The sequence below is a fragment of the Mixophyes fleayi genome, chromosome 5, assembly GCF_038048845.1.
Source record: "Mixophyes fleayi isolate aMixFle1 chromosome 5, aMixFle1.hap1, whole genome shotgun sequence".
Taxonomy (NCBI): domain Eukaryota; kingdom Metazoa; phylum Chordata; class Amphibia; order Anura; family Limnodynastidae; genus Mixophyes; species Mixophyes fleayi.
Window position 1 is genome coordinate 252,485,565 of NC_134406.1, and position 16,896 is coordinate 252,502,460.

Consider the following 16,896-nt stretch of genomic DNA (forward strand, 5'->3'; position numbering starts at 1 on the left):
TTTGGCAGTTGCTCTAGAGATGTATATGTCCTGAAACGTTAGCCGGCATTACCACAAGGAGATGGTGTGCGATCCTCATTGTTACTGCCAGTGAAAAGTCTGTGTGCGGAACACGCACAGGTCCCTGTGTACTGAGCAGGGGCAGGCTGGGCAGGGGTACATCTGCCCCCGGGCCAGTCACATAGTGGGTTACTTTGGGCTAGGTCACTGGGCCACCTGCATTTTTTTCCTTTAAAATAGGCTGCCGAGTCGAGTCTTGCCTCCAGGCCAAAAATTGTCATCATCATTTATATAGCGCCACTGATTCCGCAGTGGTATACGGAGAACTCATTCACATCCGTCCCTGCCCCATTGGAGCTTACAGTCTAAATTCTCTAACATACACTCACACACAGACAGAGAGACAGAGAGAGACTAGGGTCAATTTTGATAGCAGCCAGTGTACCTACTAGTATATTTTTGGAGTGTGGGAGGAAACCCACGCAAACACGGGGAAACATACAAACTCCACACAGATAAGGCCAAGGCCATGGTCAGGAATATAACTCTTGACCCCAGTGCTGTGAGGCAGAAGTGCTAACCACTAAGCCACTGTGCTGCCCTCAACTTGTTTCGTCACTAGTGACCTTTTCAAGGAGAGTGTCAATGTCCCTCCTGGTGCCGGTATTTGTAGCCAAATCTTGAGTGACGTCATTCGTTTCTTTACAAGCATTAGTCCTTTGAGCAGTACCTATGTGTCATCTTACAGTAGAAATCTTATGTATGATCTCCCTCATGTTGCTTCCAAATGATTTTAAATAGTTCCCTTTTTTATACTGTGTGCATCACACCTAATCACTAATAGACTGAATATCTGCAACTGGTATTAATTTGTGTCAGTCTACCTACCTTAGCAGACCTTACTAGTGCTGACAAGCATGGTGTAATCAGACAATAACAATCCATCTCTGTTGGGTATACATCACAAACAGCATTCCCCATATACAATTATAGGTATATAGGAGATTGAGACACAAATTGAGTGGACATCTGATATATCTATATTAGAGTATCCCTTTTCTTACACCTTTGGTAGCGCTGGATCAATCATATATGTGTTTGTGAATCCATATAGGTCTGAACTACCTATAGATCTGCAGCAGCTTTAGTATACGAAACTGAGGGGCGTATTCAATTGTGAGCGTTAACGCTGAAAAATGAGCTCTCGAAAAATATTACCGTTTATACGGTACTATTGCGCACGAAAAGCGTTAATACGGTAGTTTACTCACGGAATTTCAGCTCGCAGCTCAGGTAGCAGCGAGCTGAAATTCCGCGAGTAATTACCGTATTAACGCTAAGATTTTTCAAGCGCTCGTTTGTTAGCATTAACGCTAACAATTGAATACGCCCCTGATAGTCCAAATGTAATTCTGTGCGCACAAATACACTGTTCAGTACCATCAATTTATCTACAGCTGAATAGCTTGTAGATTATTCATCTGTGCTTCAGCAGAAGCAATTACAGAGAAACAAACAATCAAATCAAGTTTAAAATACACAGACTTTTGAAATGTTTCTAAATTCAATGAGAAACCAATAAAATATTACAAATCGGTCATACGATCTGACATGTTTAAATAACTACCTCTAGTAGTATGAAAATATATTTGAAAACTTCACCCAATAAGTCAAACGGGTATATACATATCTTCAACATAATTTTAATATATGCCAAGTTCAAATTAGATTTATACACACAATAGGTTTCATTATTGAAAAACCTCACAAGAAGTATCAACATGTTTGTATAACACTGATATTTATTAATTCATGGTTGCCCTAAATTAATTTACAATTAAGCCCATTAAATGAAGTTCTGAAAGTTTAACGGGTATAAAAACGACATAACTAAAACTGGTAGATGTACACATCAGTTCATAGTATGTTATTCATATATAATCATAATAATAAGCATATTTAATCTGCAATTAGCTTTAGTGGTCCACTAGGAAAAGCAATTGAATAGTTCTTTATTTGTATAAAGCAGTGTTTCCCAACCCTAGTCCTCAAGTGCCCCTAACAGTGCAGGTTTTCCAGGTGACCAGTGATATAATTATACCACCTGTGGATCTTCCAAAATGTGTCGGTCAGTAATGATTACACCTGTGCTCCAGCAAAGAGATATGGAAAACATGCACTGTTAGGGGTACTTGAGGACTAGGGTTGGGAAACACTGGTATAAAGTGCTATCTCACAGATAAACACCATAGGATCAAGCACCAGCTTTTGTTTAATGAATTGCTCCATAAACCTTAAAACAGAATATTTCTGCTCGGCAAAATCTTGTGTGCCGATATTTAGAAACATTAGAAGTGGGAGGGGCTATGCTAACCTAGCCAATGTGAGCATGTAATATATTTTGTATTCCATGGCGATAGGAAGAAACCCTCGGGGTATTAGAGTACATTTGACAGGAGCTACAATGCTGATGTTCCCGTGGAACATTGGCTGCGGTGGTGTTGGCCCGGAATCCTGAAGTAAAGACATCATCCACTAGTGGTATCTCGGAGAGATTCAGAAGTGATAGAATCTCTTGTGGTAGAATAATGTCACATCCCTCCGATTCAGATATTTTGAGAATCTTTGTACATTACAATTGAAGGTTTTTCTTTTGATTCACGCCAACTCCCATTGGTCAATGTCCCCTTTAACAAGCACTACTTAGCCCTGTCCTTGTACAATCATCCAGCATCTGCGCTGCAACGGTGTTTCCATAAAAATCAATAATCCCTATGTAATATTTTTCTATTCTAGTGGGGGGGGGGGAGAACAAATTAATGCTATATTGCACAGAGGATTATTAGATTCTATATTATTATATAGAAAGTATGGGGCCGTTTGTGTTCCAAATGCCGAACTTTTGGTTTTCGGTGGAAAGCACAGGCACCACCGGTGAGTTCCACTACTGGATTTGACAGATTTTATTTGCTTTTCGTAGAAGAGAAGCTGACAACGATGTCTTGGAGGTTACAGGCTGTTGTCAGGTAACTGTAAATAGTTTCAACGTGTTTCATCCCATCCAAGGAGAATTCAGTGATGTATGATCTCCAGGTGGGAATCGCTGAGTTTATATACAGTGCTCTGCTTTAGGTGTACAGTCGGGAAGAGGAGGGCATCTGAATAGAGTTATTGTGATTGGGAGGGGACAAAATATCTAGGCCAGGGGTAGGCAACCTGTGGCTCTCCAGGTGTTGTGAAACTACAAGTCCCAGCATGCTTTGCCAGTAGATAACCAGCAGATAGGTGGCAAAGCATGCTGGGATTTGTAGTTTCACAACACCTGGAGAGCCGCAGGTTGCCTACCCCTGATCTAGGCCATTGGAGTATAATGCCATATGGATGGATGAACACAGGATAAGTGATATGGTAACATACATAATTAGCAGTATTAAGATGAATATTAAGGAGAAAATAATAGTTATTAATAATAAATAAAAAGGTCTCCATCTTCGATGTTGGTGGTGAATTTCAGGTTTAGATTGTTAATGAAGGTGTTTAGGTCTTCATGGAAGATAGACCTTCACATAAAAACCTACATTAAACCAGTAGACTGAAACAACTACATCCCAGTCTCCAGCAATCACCACAAACTCTGGTTACAGAACATCCTGGGAGGACAATTCAAAAGCCTTAGAAGAATCTGTTCCACCCTGTACAATTTTGAGAATAAAGCCAACACCCTCAAAGTAAAATTCAAAGAAAGGCGATGCAACTCCCTCTCCTCAAAAAAGCAACTAGGAAAGACGAAAAGAATTACCTGACGATGGCCTATAACCACTGAGACATTGCCGTCAGCGTCTCATCCGCAAAAAGCAAAGAAAATCCATAAAATTCAGTAGTGGAACGCACAGGCGCCTGAGCGTTCCACTGAGAACTTCAGAGAACTTCTCACTGAGACAATAATAAGTTCCTACTGCCCAGAAGACTCCTCTGAATTACAGAGCAGGGGCTCTGGTGATCCCATTGAGCAGTGGGGCCCTCAGGGGATTTCCCCAGGACCCTGCCGGGCCAGTCAGACGCTAGGCACCAGCTTAACACACCACACTTACTGTGAACTTATTACATTTAAGAGCTATTAACACTGAAAGAGCTGTCCATTTCTTCTCCCAAGCATTATAGGCTTTCAACAAAGAGCTATTGACACAAAAGAGCTGATATTCCTTCAACCAAGCAGCACAGTCACTCTGATCTATTTACACCATAGACAAAGAAGCTATAACACGTACAAAATAGATCTAAAAGGCAGAGAAACCAGGTATTTTGCAAACAACCACAGACCAAAAAAAGGTGAGCCTCTTGTGTTGTGTTTGTTCACTGGAAGGTTACAGCGGATATTTATTTGTGCTGTATACAGTTGGTGTTTGAATCTATCGCCTACGTATTGTATTTCCTACACTACTATAGTAAAGAAGCGTGCAATAACCACTGCATCTTGGTTACTAACTAAGGGGCATATTTAATAAAGCACGATAGTGCTTTTAACGGGTCATTAAGGTGTCCTCCTGTCCTCCGAAAATTTATTAAGGGTGCATCGCAGCAGATATCATGGATATCTGCTGCTTTGCATTCCTCTTCGTTTTTGGGAGCAGTCACCATTCAACAGAATGGTGACTGCTCCTGGCCGCAATCCAACAAGTCCCGAAAAAACATTTTTTTCGTGAAACTTGTCATGTTAATGGAAGCTGGCGTACATCATCGGAATTGAAGAAATCTAATGCTGTCAGCTCTGCTCCGAAGAGCAGAGCTGGACAGCGCATGTGTGGAGGGATCACATGATCCCTCCCTGTCACTCAGCGCGCTCTCTCTGCAACTATCGTTGCAGAGACAGAGAGGGGATCTGTGTGCGCATGTCCAGTTCTTGGAACTGGACATGCGCAATTGAAGAGTGAAGAGAAGACCCGGAGACAGCGCTTCCGAAGAGGGGGGTAAGTATGATTTTTTTTATCACTGAAACAGCAGTTTTTCGGAACTGCTGTTTCTGTGCAGGGCTGTACATAAATGTGAGAAGTAGTTCAATCCTTATCGTTGCGATAAGGATTGAAAACTACTTTTCACTTTATGTGAATATTGATAAATGTGCCCCAAAATCTTTATTGAATTATAAGTCACAGACTTAAAATTGGCGATGAGGATTAAATGTCAGCATACATTGGCACTATAGTTGCTTTTGATAGTGCCATAGAGACTGCGACACATACATTAAAAGGCTAGAACTATACTGTGATGCTAACGATGTAGAAGGAGACAAGAAAGTAGCGGTTATACTCCGTTTAATGGGTGCTTAAATATATAATTTAATGGGAAGTTTTTTAGCACCTGAAAAGCCAGCCAGCAAATCATTTAAAGACATAGTGGACATTTTGCAATAGCATTTAAATCCTAAACCATTTGTGATTGTTGAGAGATTTTGGCTTCACAGAAGAAAACAAGCTAAAAGTGAAAGTGTGACGGAATATATTGCTGAAATGAAAAATTTATCTGTACACTGTCAGTTTGGAGCAGGGTTATCAGATGCCCTAAGAGACCGTTTAGTATGTGGTGTTACAAGTGAAAATTGCTGGCTCAGTCTGAACTGACCTCTGAGCGGGCATTGTCTATAGACACTGCACCCAGGGATGCATCAGAATTGCAAAGAAAGGAGCTTAGAATATACAACACATCCAACCCCCTGGAATCAGACAGTCCTGTTTCCACCGTGGAAACTCCTCACATGATGCAGCCAGTGCTGGGTTAAAGACAAAGTGTGTAGATAATGTCACAAAAGAGGCTGCATTGAAAACAGCCGACTGTCCGCCGCAATTGTCAAAAGACCGTTGGAGAAAATACACAACACCCCAGGAGCATCAGGTAGCCGACAATGGGTCAGACTCTACTATGTCATAGGAAAGAAAACGGTCTAAGCTGCCTAGAGCTGCACACCATAACCAGGCCCGGCGCTCCCATTAGGCAAGGTTAGGCACTTGCCTAGGGCGCCGGGCTCTGGAGTGTAGTGGAGGAGACGGAGCAGAGAGGCGGCGGTGGTGAGGTAAGGAAAGACGGGGGGAGGAGGGAGGAGGGCGCCGATTGTTGCGGGGGGGGGGGAGGGGGGGCTGGGGCGCCGATTTTGTAAAAATGCCTAGGGCGCCATGGAGGCTAGCACCGGCCCTGACCACAACAGCAAAAGAGCGCTAAGTAATCTGGGTCAGTATGGAAGTGGCAGGAATTAAATTGCAAATGAACTTAGATACAGGCTCTGCTCTGCCAGTGATTACAAACTCCTGCAAAAATTCCATTAAAGAAAACATGGGTAATGCCCCGCACATACCGGTGTACCCGCTGGGAAAATGAAAAGCGCTGATGAAATACAAAGACAATACACATAAACTGTATTCAACTTGCTCGGCAGTCCATTCACATGTGTAAACCTACATCTGATGTGTCCATTAATGATGCAACTACTAAAGGATTATGATTATTGAAATTGCTAGTTGCCACACAAACCATTTTTGGAAAAGGGATAGGCGCATTAAAGGGCATTAAAGCTGGTATAGAGATGGATCCAAATGCTGTTTAAAAATTTCATAAAGTCCATACGGTACCATATGCTGCATTGCTAATCGGAAGAGGGGATTTCCTTTCCCTAACAGCCTACCCGCTACATTGGGTGAGATCGTTTTTTCTATTTCTGACAATCCCGTGGATAAAGCTGTTTGTATAGATCCAAGTAGGTTGGAGCACCAATCAATATGGAATAAAGTCATTGGGCTAGATTTACTAAACTGCAGGTTTGAAAAAGTGGGGATGTTGCCTATAGCATCCAATCAGATTCTAGTTATCATTTATTTAGTACATTCTACAAAATGACAGCTAGAATCTGATTGGTTGCTATAGGCAACATCCCCACTTATTCAAACCCGCAGTTTAGTAAATATACCCCATTGTGTTTAAAAAGGACATGCATGTAGTGGACACCAATTGTTTTTAAGAAAGGAGTGGACTTGCCACCCACCCTTTATGATTATAATCTTTGAAAAGCACATTAATTGAGATACAGATTATTGTTTCAACAACTAAGATAGATTTTTGTTAAAGGTCCATGCATGAGTATGTTGTAGTTTCTGAATCTGTTTGTTGATTCTTGTATATCTATTCAGTAGTATTTGAATCAAGTTGTTTATTATAAGTTATTTTCCAGATACTGATATCTGTTTATATCAAGATTTTTTAATGATTACTCTATTTGTGAAATAAAAAATCTTTTTAATATATAGAAGCACACGATTTACTTCATATTTCTGAAGATTCTTTCTAGATCTTGGCGCACCTTCCTTATTGTTTTAGGTTTTGTTACTATTTAGGGATTGGCGCCCCTAAGATAGGTAGCGACAATAGGTCCCTTTTTTTTTTATAATGTGAGCACCTGAGAGATAATTTTTATTCATGGTACCACATGCTATCCGACCAGGGGTGGGGGTAGAATTGCGTAAAACTGGAAGACTCTGGTATACTCTCCCCTGTAGAATGGATTGAATGGGCTACGCCTATAATTTCCCTGGTAAAGAAGGACAAAGCGGGAGGTATTAGCATCTTGTCTACACTGTACAGTATCCTTTGCCTAAAATAAAGGACATTTTTGCTGCTTTCTCAGGGGGAGACAGTTTCTCCAAAATTGACCTAGCTCAAGTCTACTTACAGATAGAAATAGAGGAAGCGTTCAAGAAATACCTGACTATCATTACACACAAATACTTACTCCAATACTTATGTCTGGAATAGCTTCCGCCCCAGCGCTATGGCAGAGAGCAATGGATCAAGTCCTACAAGGAATACAAGGTACACAATGCTACCTGGGTGACATAATAGTGGCAGGCAAAGATGACGAGGACCATCTAAACAATTTGGAAAGAGTATTCGCCTGACTCTTATCCCAATGTGAGGAGAACAACGATAAAGACCCACTGGAAGTGTATCACAACTAGAGATGCTCACTGACCCCCGTGAACTGGTTTTGGATCTGGATCTGGATTAGCTTTGGCAAAACCACTCGCGTGTGTTTTGGTTTTGCTTTTTTTAGAAAAAATCCTAAAATATGCTAAAATCATATAATTTTACTCTTTTTTTTTTTGTTCTACATTATTATTAACCTCAATAACACTAATTTCAAGTCTTTTGCAGTCAATTTAGACCACCTCACAGGTCACAATATTATTTCCATACACTTTCGGACAAATACTGCAGCGACCTGGCTGGATGCCAAGTGACAGAGCAATGACTCAAACACACGGCATTTCCTACCACATCTAGGACACATTGGCACACAGCAATGGCAGAAAAGAAAAATGGGTTTCCGCCCTCCCTCCCACCCCTCGCTATGTTGGATCTTAAAAAGGAATTAAAAACTTGTGAGATCCGAGATCCGACGATGTCACGATGACATTTTGCCTCGTTTTCAATTCCGATGGCGCGCGACAGTACTGGGCCGGCTCGGCTCGGTACTCGGGTCCCCTAAGTTTGGGTGTGTTCGGATCTCGGCCTGAGCATCTCTAATCACAACATGTTGGTAGAACAGCTACCTATTACCAACAACATGATAAATGGTGAAACGAGGTAGGACCCTGTGCTGTCTAAAGTACTGGATTTTGCTCTCAAAATATGGATTCTCGGTCAGGAGAGATCAAGTGTCAGTTGCAGGAGGGTAACTTGGACACGGTTAGAAAATGAAGAGTCTTGCTAGAAGCTAAGTTTGGTGGCCAGAAATCGATGGCCAAAATAATGTGAAGGATGTCAGAGGGTTCAAAATGTACCACCCGTAGCCATGTTACACCCCTGGCAATGGTCATCAGCCCATGGCAGCTTGTACATATTGAGTTTGCTAGTCCATTCATGGATTATATGTGTCTTATTGCAGTGGATGCTCGTTCAAAATGGCCGGAGGTAATAAAGATGAAATCCACTACAGCTGAGAAAATAATTGCTGTTCTGAGAACCATCTTTGCAAGAAATGATCTGCCTGAGCAAGTGTGCAGTGACAATGGACCACTTATCATCTCTGCAGAAATCCAAAAGTTTATGAAGAAAAATGGCATTAAATATTTCACGTCAACTCCACACAATCCAGTTGGTTTTGCTGAGAGATTCCTACAAACTTTCAAAAAAACTATCAAGTCCCTGTATCTTGTACATGTGACGTTACAACACAAAATTGACAACTTCTTGTTTATATACCGTAGAACTAAGTACTCCACTACCGGTTAAACACCTCCCGTGCTCTTTATGTAAAGGAATTTGTGGCCTAAATTGGATTTGATAAAACCAGATGTGAGACGAAAAGTACTTAACAAACAATTTCAAACTGTTTATCAAGAACCTACTCAGAACTTCGACATTGGTCAAGAAGGGCTTGTGCGTCATTACATAGGAGACAAATGGCAACCGTGGATAATCTCTTCCATAACTGGTCCTCTGATGTACATGATTAAAGTGGGAGGAGAGTTAGGGCGACGCCACATCAACTAAATAATAGAGGCCAGGGCCCTTACTAAGTGCAAGTCGGCACCTGGTCATAGCCATCAGGGCACAGTGAGGCAGCCATCTTGTGTGCTAAACCAATATCATACTATTTGATCTAAGGGTCAATTGGGGTGAGATATGTGATTCCTATACAGGGAGTGGTTGCAAGATGTTTTCTAGATGTTATTTGAGTAAAAATGTTTTGTCGTGACCACAGCCCTAAAATGTTTTTTCACATACACAAGTCTGACTTGTGCTTACGCAGCTTTGTAGATTATTATAGCACAATCACTCTGTTGCTTTTCGAAGCTCCTTTGTGGGAATTTGAATGAAAACCCATTTCACCCAGTTGCTCTATAGACGTAGTAGCCAAAAATATGTAAATTGTTTGTTTTTCTCCTCAGGACTGTTGCAATTTTCTTGTGGAAGGAAAAAAACTGTGCAGTCACCAGATCTGAATAGATAAAATATTCCATAGTCATTGTACAACTCACCATTGCTGTGTGGGTTGTATAATTGGGCCTATTTGTGCACTTCTTTTATCGTGGAGTACAGGTGTGTGGGCTATAAAAATAAGCTACAATTACTGTATCGATTGTTTAAAATAATACAAAGGAAATTAATGTTTACTTGCCATGAGCACACAATGAAGCAGCCATCTTGTCTGCTAAACCAATATCATACTTGCCAACTCTCCCGGAATGTCCGGGAGACTCCCGCATTTTGTGAGAGTCTCCCGGACTCCCGGGCGAGTGTGGCAATCTCCCGAATTCTGCCCACTTCACTAGGAAGTGCCCCACTTCCTAGTGAAGTGGGCAGAATTAGATCCCAAACGCCGCGATTCCCGGTGAATCGCGGCGTTTGGCCCCGCCCCCGCTGTCAAATGACGCGATTTGCGTCATGACGTCACAGGGGGCGGGGCCGAAATGACGCGATTTCGGCCACCCCGCCCCTTCACGCCCCCCTCCACTGGCTGGCTCCCGGAAGGGAGCTGAAGAAAGTAGGTAAGTATGACCAATATCCAGCTGTCATCAGCACACAGTAAGGCAGCCATCTTGTCTGCTAAACCAATATCCAGCTGTCATCAGCACACAATGAAGCAGCCATCTTGTCTGCTAAACCAATATCCAGCTATTATCAGCACACAGTAAGGCAGCCATCTTGTCTGCTAAACCAATATCCAGCTATTATCAGCACACAGTGAGGTAGCCATCTTGTCTTTTAAACCAATATCTAACTGTCATCAGTGCACAGTGAGGTAGTCATCTTGTGTGCTAAACCAATATTCAGCTGTCATCAGTACACAGTGAGGTAGCCATCTTGTGTGCTAAACCAATATTCAGCTGTCATCAGTACACAGTGAGGTAGCCATCTTGTGTGCTAAACCAATATTCACTTGTCCTCAGTAAATAGTGAGGTAGCCATCTTGTGTTCTAAACCAATATTCACTTGCCATCAGCACATGGTGAGACAGCCATCTTGTCTGCTAAACCAATATCCAACTGTCACTAGTACACAGTGAGGCAGCCATCTTGTGTGCTAAACCAATATTCAGCTGTCATCAGTACACAGTGAGGTAGCCATCTTGTGTGCTAAACCAATATTCACTTGTCACCAGTACATAGTGAGGTAGCCATCTTGTGTGCTAAACCAATACTTAAGATGAGGCAGCTTAACAATTTACTAGTAGCTAGTGAGGCATGAGGCACTTTTTGTAGGTGATAGGTATGGTTTAAAGACAGTGAGGTGTGTTTAGACCAAAGCATTGGAAATAAAAATTGCATATATATATTAGCAAGACAGTGGTATGTCCTTGAGTGAATCAGCAATTTATAATAATATTAATAACTAAACTTTTACAAGGTAAAAATATCTTAAAATCTTTTTCATTGTAAATTACCTTTTTCCATCAGAAGCACCTGAATGCCTATCATTTGCGGGCGCACATTGTCCATGGCTGTGGGTGGGTAGCTGACGGTAGACCATCAAAACTGGTAGCAGTAAAGACTTGCAATTTCAGACTCTTCAAACTCAAACCTGCTGTTCAATAGTGACAAGCCAAGGACTGGCGATACATATATATAGTGGACCATAGCTATATTGAGGCAGTGTTTCATCAGGGGCACAAAGGAACAAGTGCTTCTACTTGAACCACAGATAAGATGAAATGATCGTAACGTGGGATGGCATTGTCAAATAGCTAAAAATCAATAAAAGGAAGTATGTGTTGGTTAGTCGTCATGTTTGTCTAATGGTCATTGTCGCATAGAATGATCATCTACACTGTTCACCCGCAACATTAAAGCCACCGCCTTATTATTGTGTAGGTCCCCCTCGAGCCGCCAAAACAGGTCTGATTCATTGAGGCATGGACTCCACAAGACCTCTGAAGGTGTCCTGTAGTATCTGGCACCAAGACGTTAGCAGCAGATCCTCTGTAAGTTGTGAGGTGAGGCCTACATGGCTCAGACTTGTTTTTACAGCACATCCCACAGATGCTGGATCAGATTGAGATCTAGGGAATTTGGAGGCCAAATCAACACCTTGAACTCCTTGTCATGTTCCTCAAACTATTCCTGAACAATTTTTGCTGTTTGGCAGGAGGCATTATCCACATGTTCCCCAGCAGAACATTGCCCAGAGCATCACACTGCCTCTGACGGTATGCCTTCTTCCCATAGTGCATCCTGGTGCCATCACTTACCCAGGCACACGCACATCCACGTGATGTAAAAGAACTTGTGATTCATCAGATCAGGCTATCTTCTTCCATTGCTTCATGGTCCAGTTCTGGTGCTCACATGCCCATTGTAGGTGCTTTTGAAGGTGGACTGGGGTCAGCATTGGCCCTTTGACCGGTGTTCGGCTATGCAGCAAGCTGCGATGCACTGTGTGTTCTGACACCTTTCTGTCATAGCCAGCATTAACTTTTTTAACAGTCTGTGCCACAGTAGCTCTTCTGAGGGATTGGACCAGACAAGCTAGCCTTGGGTGCGCATCAGTGAGCCTTGGGCACCCATGACCCTGTCGCTGGTTCACCGGTTGTCATTCCTTGGACCACTTTTGGTAGGCTCCTACCACTGAATACCGATAACACCCCACAAGACCTGCCGTTTTGGAGATGCTCTGACCCAGTTATCTAGCCATCACAATTTGGCCTTCAGTGGCCAAGATGCTTACACTTGTCTATTTTTCCTCACACATCAACTTCAAGAACTGACTGTTCACTTACTGCCTAATATATCCCACCCCTTGACAGGTGCCATTGTAACAAGATAATCAATGTTATTCACTTCACTTGTCAGTGGTTCTAATGTTGTGGCTGATCGGTGTATAATGGCAGGGAGTGACCCATCCCCTTTAATAGTGACAGAGCTATATGATCACATCGGATAAAATGCTGAATCATGAGTGAGATGGGTATAAAATCAGGTAAATGTCCACCATAATGACATCCGTTTTACTCTTAGGCACCTATATCGCTCATTGTACGACAATATGAAGCTGTGCTTTGAGAAGACTGCAGTGTGTGACTGTGTCCACTGGGTGTCGCTGCTTCTCTGTCACAGGCTCAGATTGATGAGCACTGTGTAAGTCTGAGGTATAGAAATACAAGATCGGGGCATCTTGCTAATAAGACTGGGTGCCCGATTTACACTTCGCATCTTCTAAGTCACCAAATATTGTACAGGTATGGGACCTGGAATGTTTAGGGTTTTCTGAATAAGATTTTTTTCCTGTTATTTGTAACATGCTAAAAATATACAAAATTACATTTAAAAACCCGTCTTACCCCACACTCCTCCTGGCATTTCCCTCCTTAATAAATTATTTCTCCAATCAGAAGCAAGTGTAAAATGCGAGCAAGTCTCCATGCGCTGTACAAGTTTGCAGATTTTATGTTATGCAACTTGGCATTAGGCCCAAAATGTTTCATTTTTACTACTGATGTTTTCATATGAAATGTAAAGTAACAGAATATTTATGTGCTTTCCTCACTAAGACTTTACCACATGATGTTGCTACTAAAAGGATGATAACCTAGGAAATATATAGAATATATATAAAATAAATAAATACATAATAAGTACAGCAGAACATATATCCCAGGCTTTGTTAAGCTTTGAGTGTAAAGGGCCCTGTGTATGAAGATGTAAACTAAATCCCGTTAAAATGTCATACAATATAGAGGACTTTATACGCTGAGGTAAGTTGGGGGATTGCCAACAACAAATATGAAGTGTTAAGTCCACTCAGCTAATGTCAGCAGTACTAATATGGGCAGTTCTAATAAAGGTAAGGCACAAATTCTCACACTTAAAATTATACCCTATTAGAATTCCAGAGAGCAGGGCTGAGGCGTGATTGGTCTGTGACTATCGTAATCTACAACTTAGACTTTATCATCAAAAATACGGTGTCCGTGCAGTAGATAATTTTCCAACCCTAGCATGTGAAGCGCAATAATACCATCAAACATACAATAAAAGACCCAAGCATCTAATAACAAAAACTGTTTGGCCTCGTTGATTTACTAATTGCAGTATTTAGATGTGTTTCACTATATTGTGAGGACTTTATTTTTGTTTTTGTGTATCCATGTAAGCTGCTTTGAAGGCGTTATCACTAAAACATAAAAAATGGCTACAGTATCATTGCTGAGGAAAAATCCATTGCTGAAATAAGAGGGTGATAGGTCACCATATAGCGAGTGAAGAAACAGTAGACATAATGGGGGGAATTCCATTGGCCGTGTTACTGCCGAAAGTACTGCGGACTGCGCACTATTACCGTTAATATGGTAATTTTAACCCGGAGTTCTGACAAAAATCAGCGTTAAAAACAACACTACTGATGGTAATAGAGCGCACTATTACCTAGTAACGGTTATAGTGCGCAGGCCGCGTTACTTTCGGCGGTAACGCGGCCAATTGAATTCCTCTTATTAAAGTAATTCTATAGTTTTCAAATAAGCATTGCCCAAGCGATTGTATTGTGTTTCTAATGCACAAAGTGATTTATTTTAGCACATGTAAATAGTCAACAGTTCAATACATTATTATATAATACAGTACAGTACAGCCAATACCAAAAGATAAATACATACCACTTGCGCTACGCTGCGCTAACCACGGGCACCAGTGAACAGTGATTCACCCTTGAATACTGGGATCAGTGAAAACTGAGACTGGTGGGGGTGCAGCTATGATTATATATACAGTCAGTGTTACACAGTGAACAATAGAGATGACGTAGCTTGCTTCTATAGGTCCAGACAAGGGTGGTTCCAGGGTAAACAGGTCATAGGCTAGTTCAGACTAAGGAATTCCAAAGGTGGGGGTAATCTCTCCAGGGGATGTGCTCCAGTTACAATGAGTTCATTAGCATATCACATTCTGATATCAATCTGGCTATTTATTCCCTAAAATCAATAACTAGAGTATGCAATATGCGATCTCTTCGGCGATGGAACCGGACTGCTGCTGATGAATAGGGGATTAGTATGATATCAGACATGACACATTTCCCATAACCTGAACCTTAGATAACACTAAAGTGTACATATAATCATAATATATAAACTAATAATAAACCAAATACTGTCTGCTCATAAATTACTGTGTAATGGATCCAATATGAATATGAATTACATAAATAACTAAATGTTGTAATGCGAGTGTGTACGTGCGTATTTTACCGTGCGATCGCCGTATGCCACGTGTAGCGTGGCAATCTGAGTGCAATCGGCCAATAAAACAATAACAACCAATAAACTTTCGTTCATCCAATTATACGACTTCGACACTCATAATGTCACTAAAGGAGATTCAAGGTGACCGTGTCCATACTGCCCAACATTTAGAATAACAAAAACGGGACAAAATATGCCCTGCCCCCTTCCACCAAACCCCTCCCACAAACAGACAGATTTGGGTAAACATGTGCCCACTTTCCTGTTAAGCCCCACCCATCTTTCAGTCCGCAAATCAGGATGTCCCTCCAAAATAGGGAACATTGGGGGTATACATGTCTGTGCGTTTGTCTGCAATAATTCCCTTTTTTATTTTTTTAATCTTTCCTCTTTTCGGAGGTTTTCGGGATATGTCACACACAGACTTGTTTGCTTCACTGATTTGTTGGGCATGTGTTGAAAATTCTTTGTAATGTGATCTTACTGAGAATGGCAGCGTATGTCAGGGCAGAGTCGCTTTCAGAATGCAAGTGTTTCAATTTTGTGTATTGTAGAAGGGATTTAGGGGCAAACATAAAATTAATAGAGGGAGGGCTTCCATGCCCTGCAGCAAGAGTTTATGCAAGGGGCGTGGCTATCATTGGAGACCCCACTAGGCTGCTCTCCAACTCCCCATCCCCTTCAAAGACACAGGCAATACACAGCCAACTGGCCTGATTCTGGTGGGGCAGTCCCGGTCAGTCAGGACTTTGTTCCCACTGCAAGGATAGTTGGGATGTCATTTCCCAAAATGCGTCACTGACCCATTCCATACAACACTGGAGACATTAGGTGAAATTGTTCCCTGACATGTGTGAATTTGACGTTGAACTGTTTGTGTTCGTCCATGGGGAAGTTGACTAAATGACGCTGCTCGCTTCTTTAACAATGCCACCGCTTATTCTAAATTTCTTCAGGTCTATCTGATGATCCAATATCCATCTTTCTCCACTAATCAGTTTATGTAGTCAACTCTTGTGTAGCCATGTTAATCAAATTTTTCTTGGTCAGTTTGTGATGTGACAGGCCGCATGGGGCCCCACGTGACACAGAGTAGCCACTGAATGTCTTCTCGTTAATTAGACATCTTCAGTTCCAGAAGTCAGCCTTGTTTAACTGTGACTAATCTTCATGCAATGTTTACTCTGACTCTCATTTCATATCTGTTCTATAATTGGTTGTGCCCCTGATTGGGGTACATTTGTCAAAACAGAAATGATTGCCAAAAAGCAGATTAGTTGAAAATTAATGGGTTAAAAAGCCCTACATTTATTTAAAAAGAATTGTAATGTGGACCAGCATGTCTGCAGCTGAAAAACAAGCTGCAGATCAATTGCAATATGTTGTTTGATTCTTTTGACTGTGGATGTACTTACAGACAGTTCTACAATAGGCAATTGGTGTTGTTATCATGCAGCTCTCAGGCCCCCCGATGTGTCTGCCAAGTTCACTTCTTCATGTTACTGTCCAATTTGTACACGAGGAGCAATTTTATTTTATAATAAAAAGAGTGACTAAGTTTTTGGTTCAGAGGAGGCCAAACTGCTGAATAAAGGTAATTAATTTAGTAATTCCACTACCTGAAATGTTAACTGTTTTTAATTGAACTCTTCAATAATAATACATTTATATCA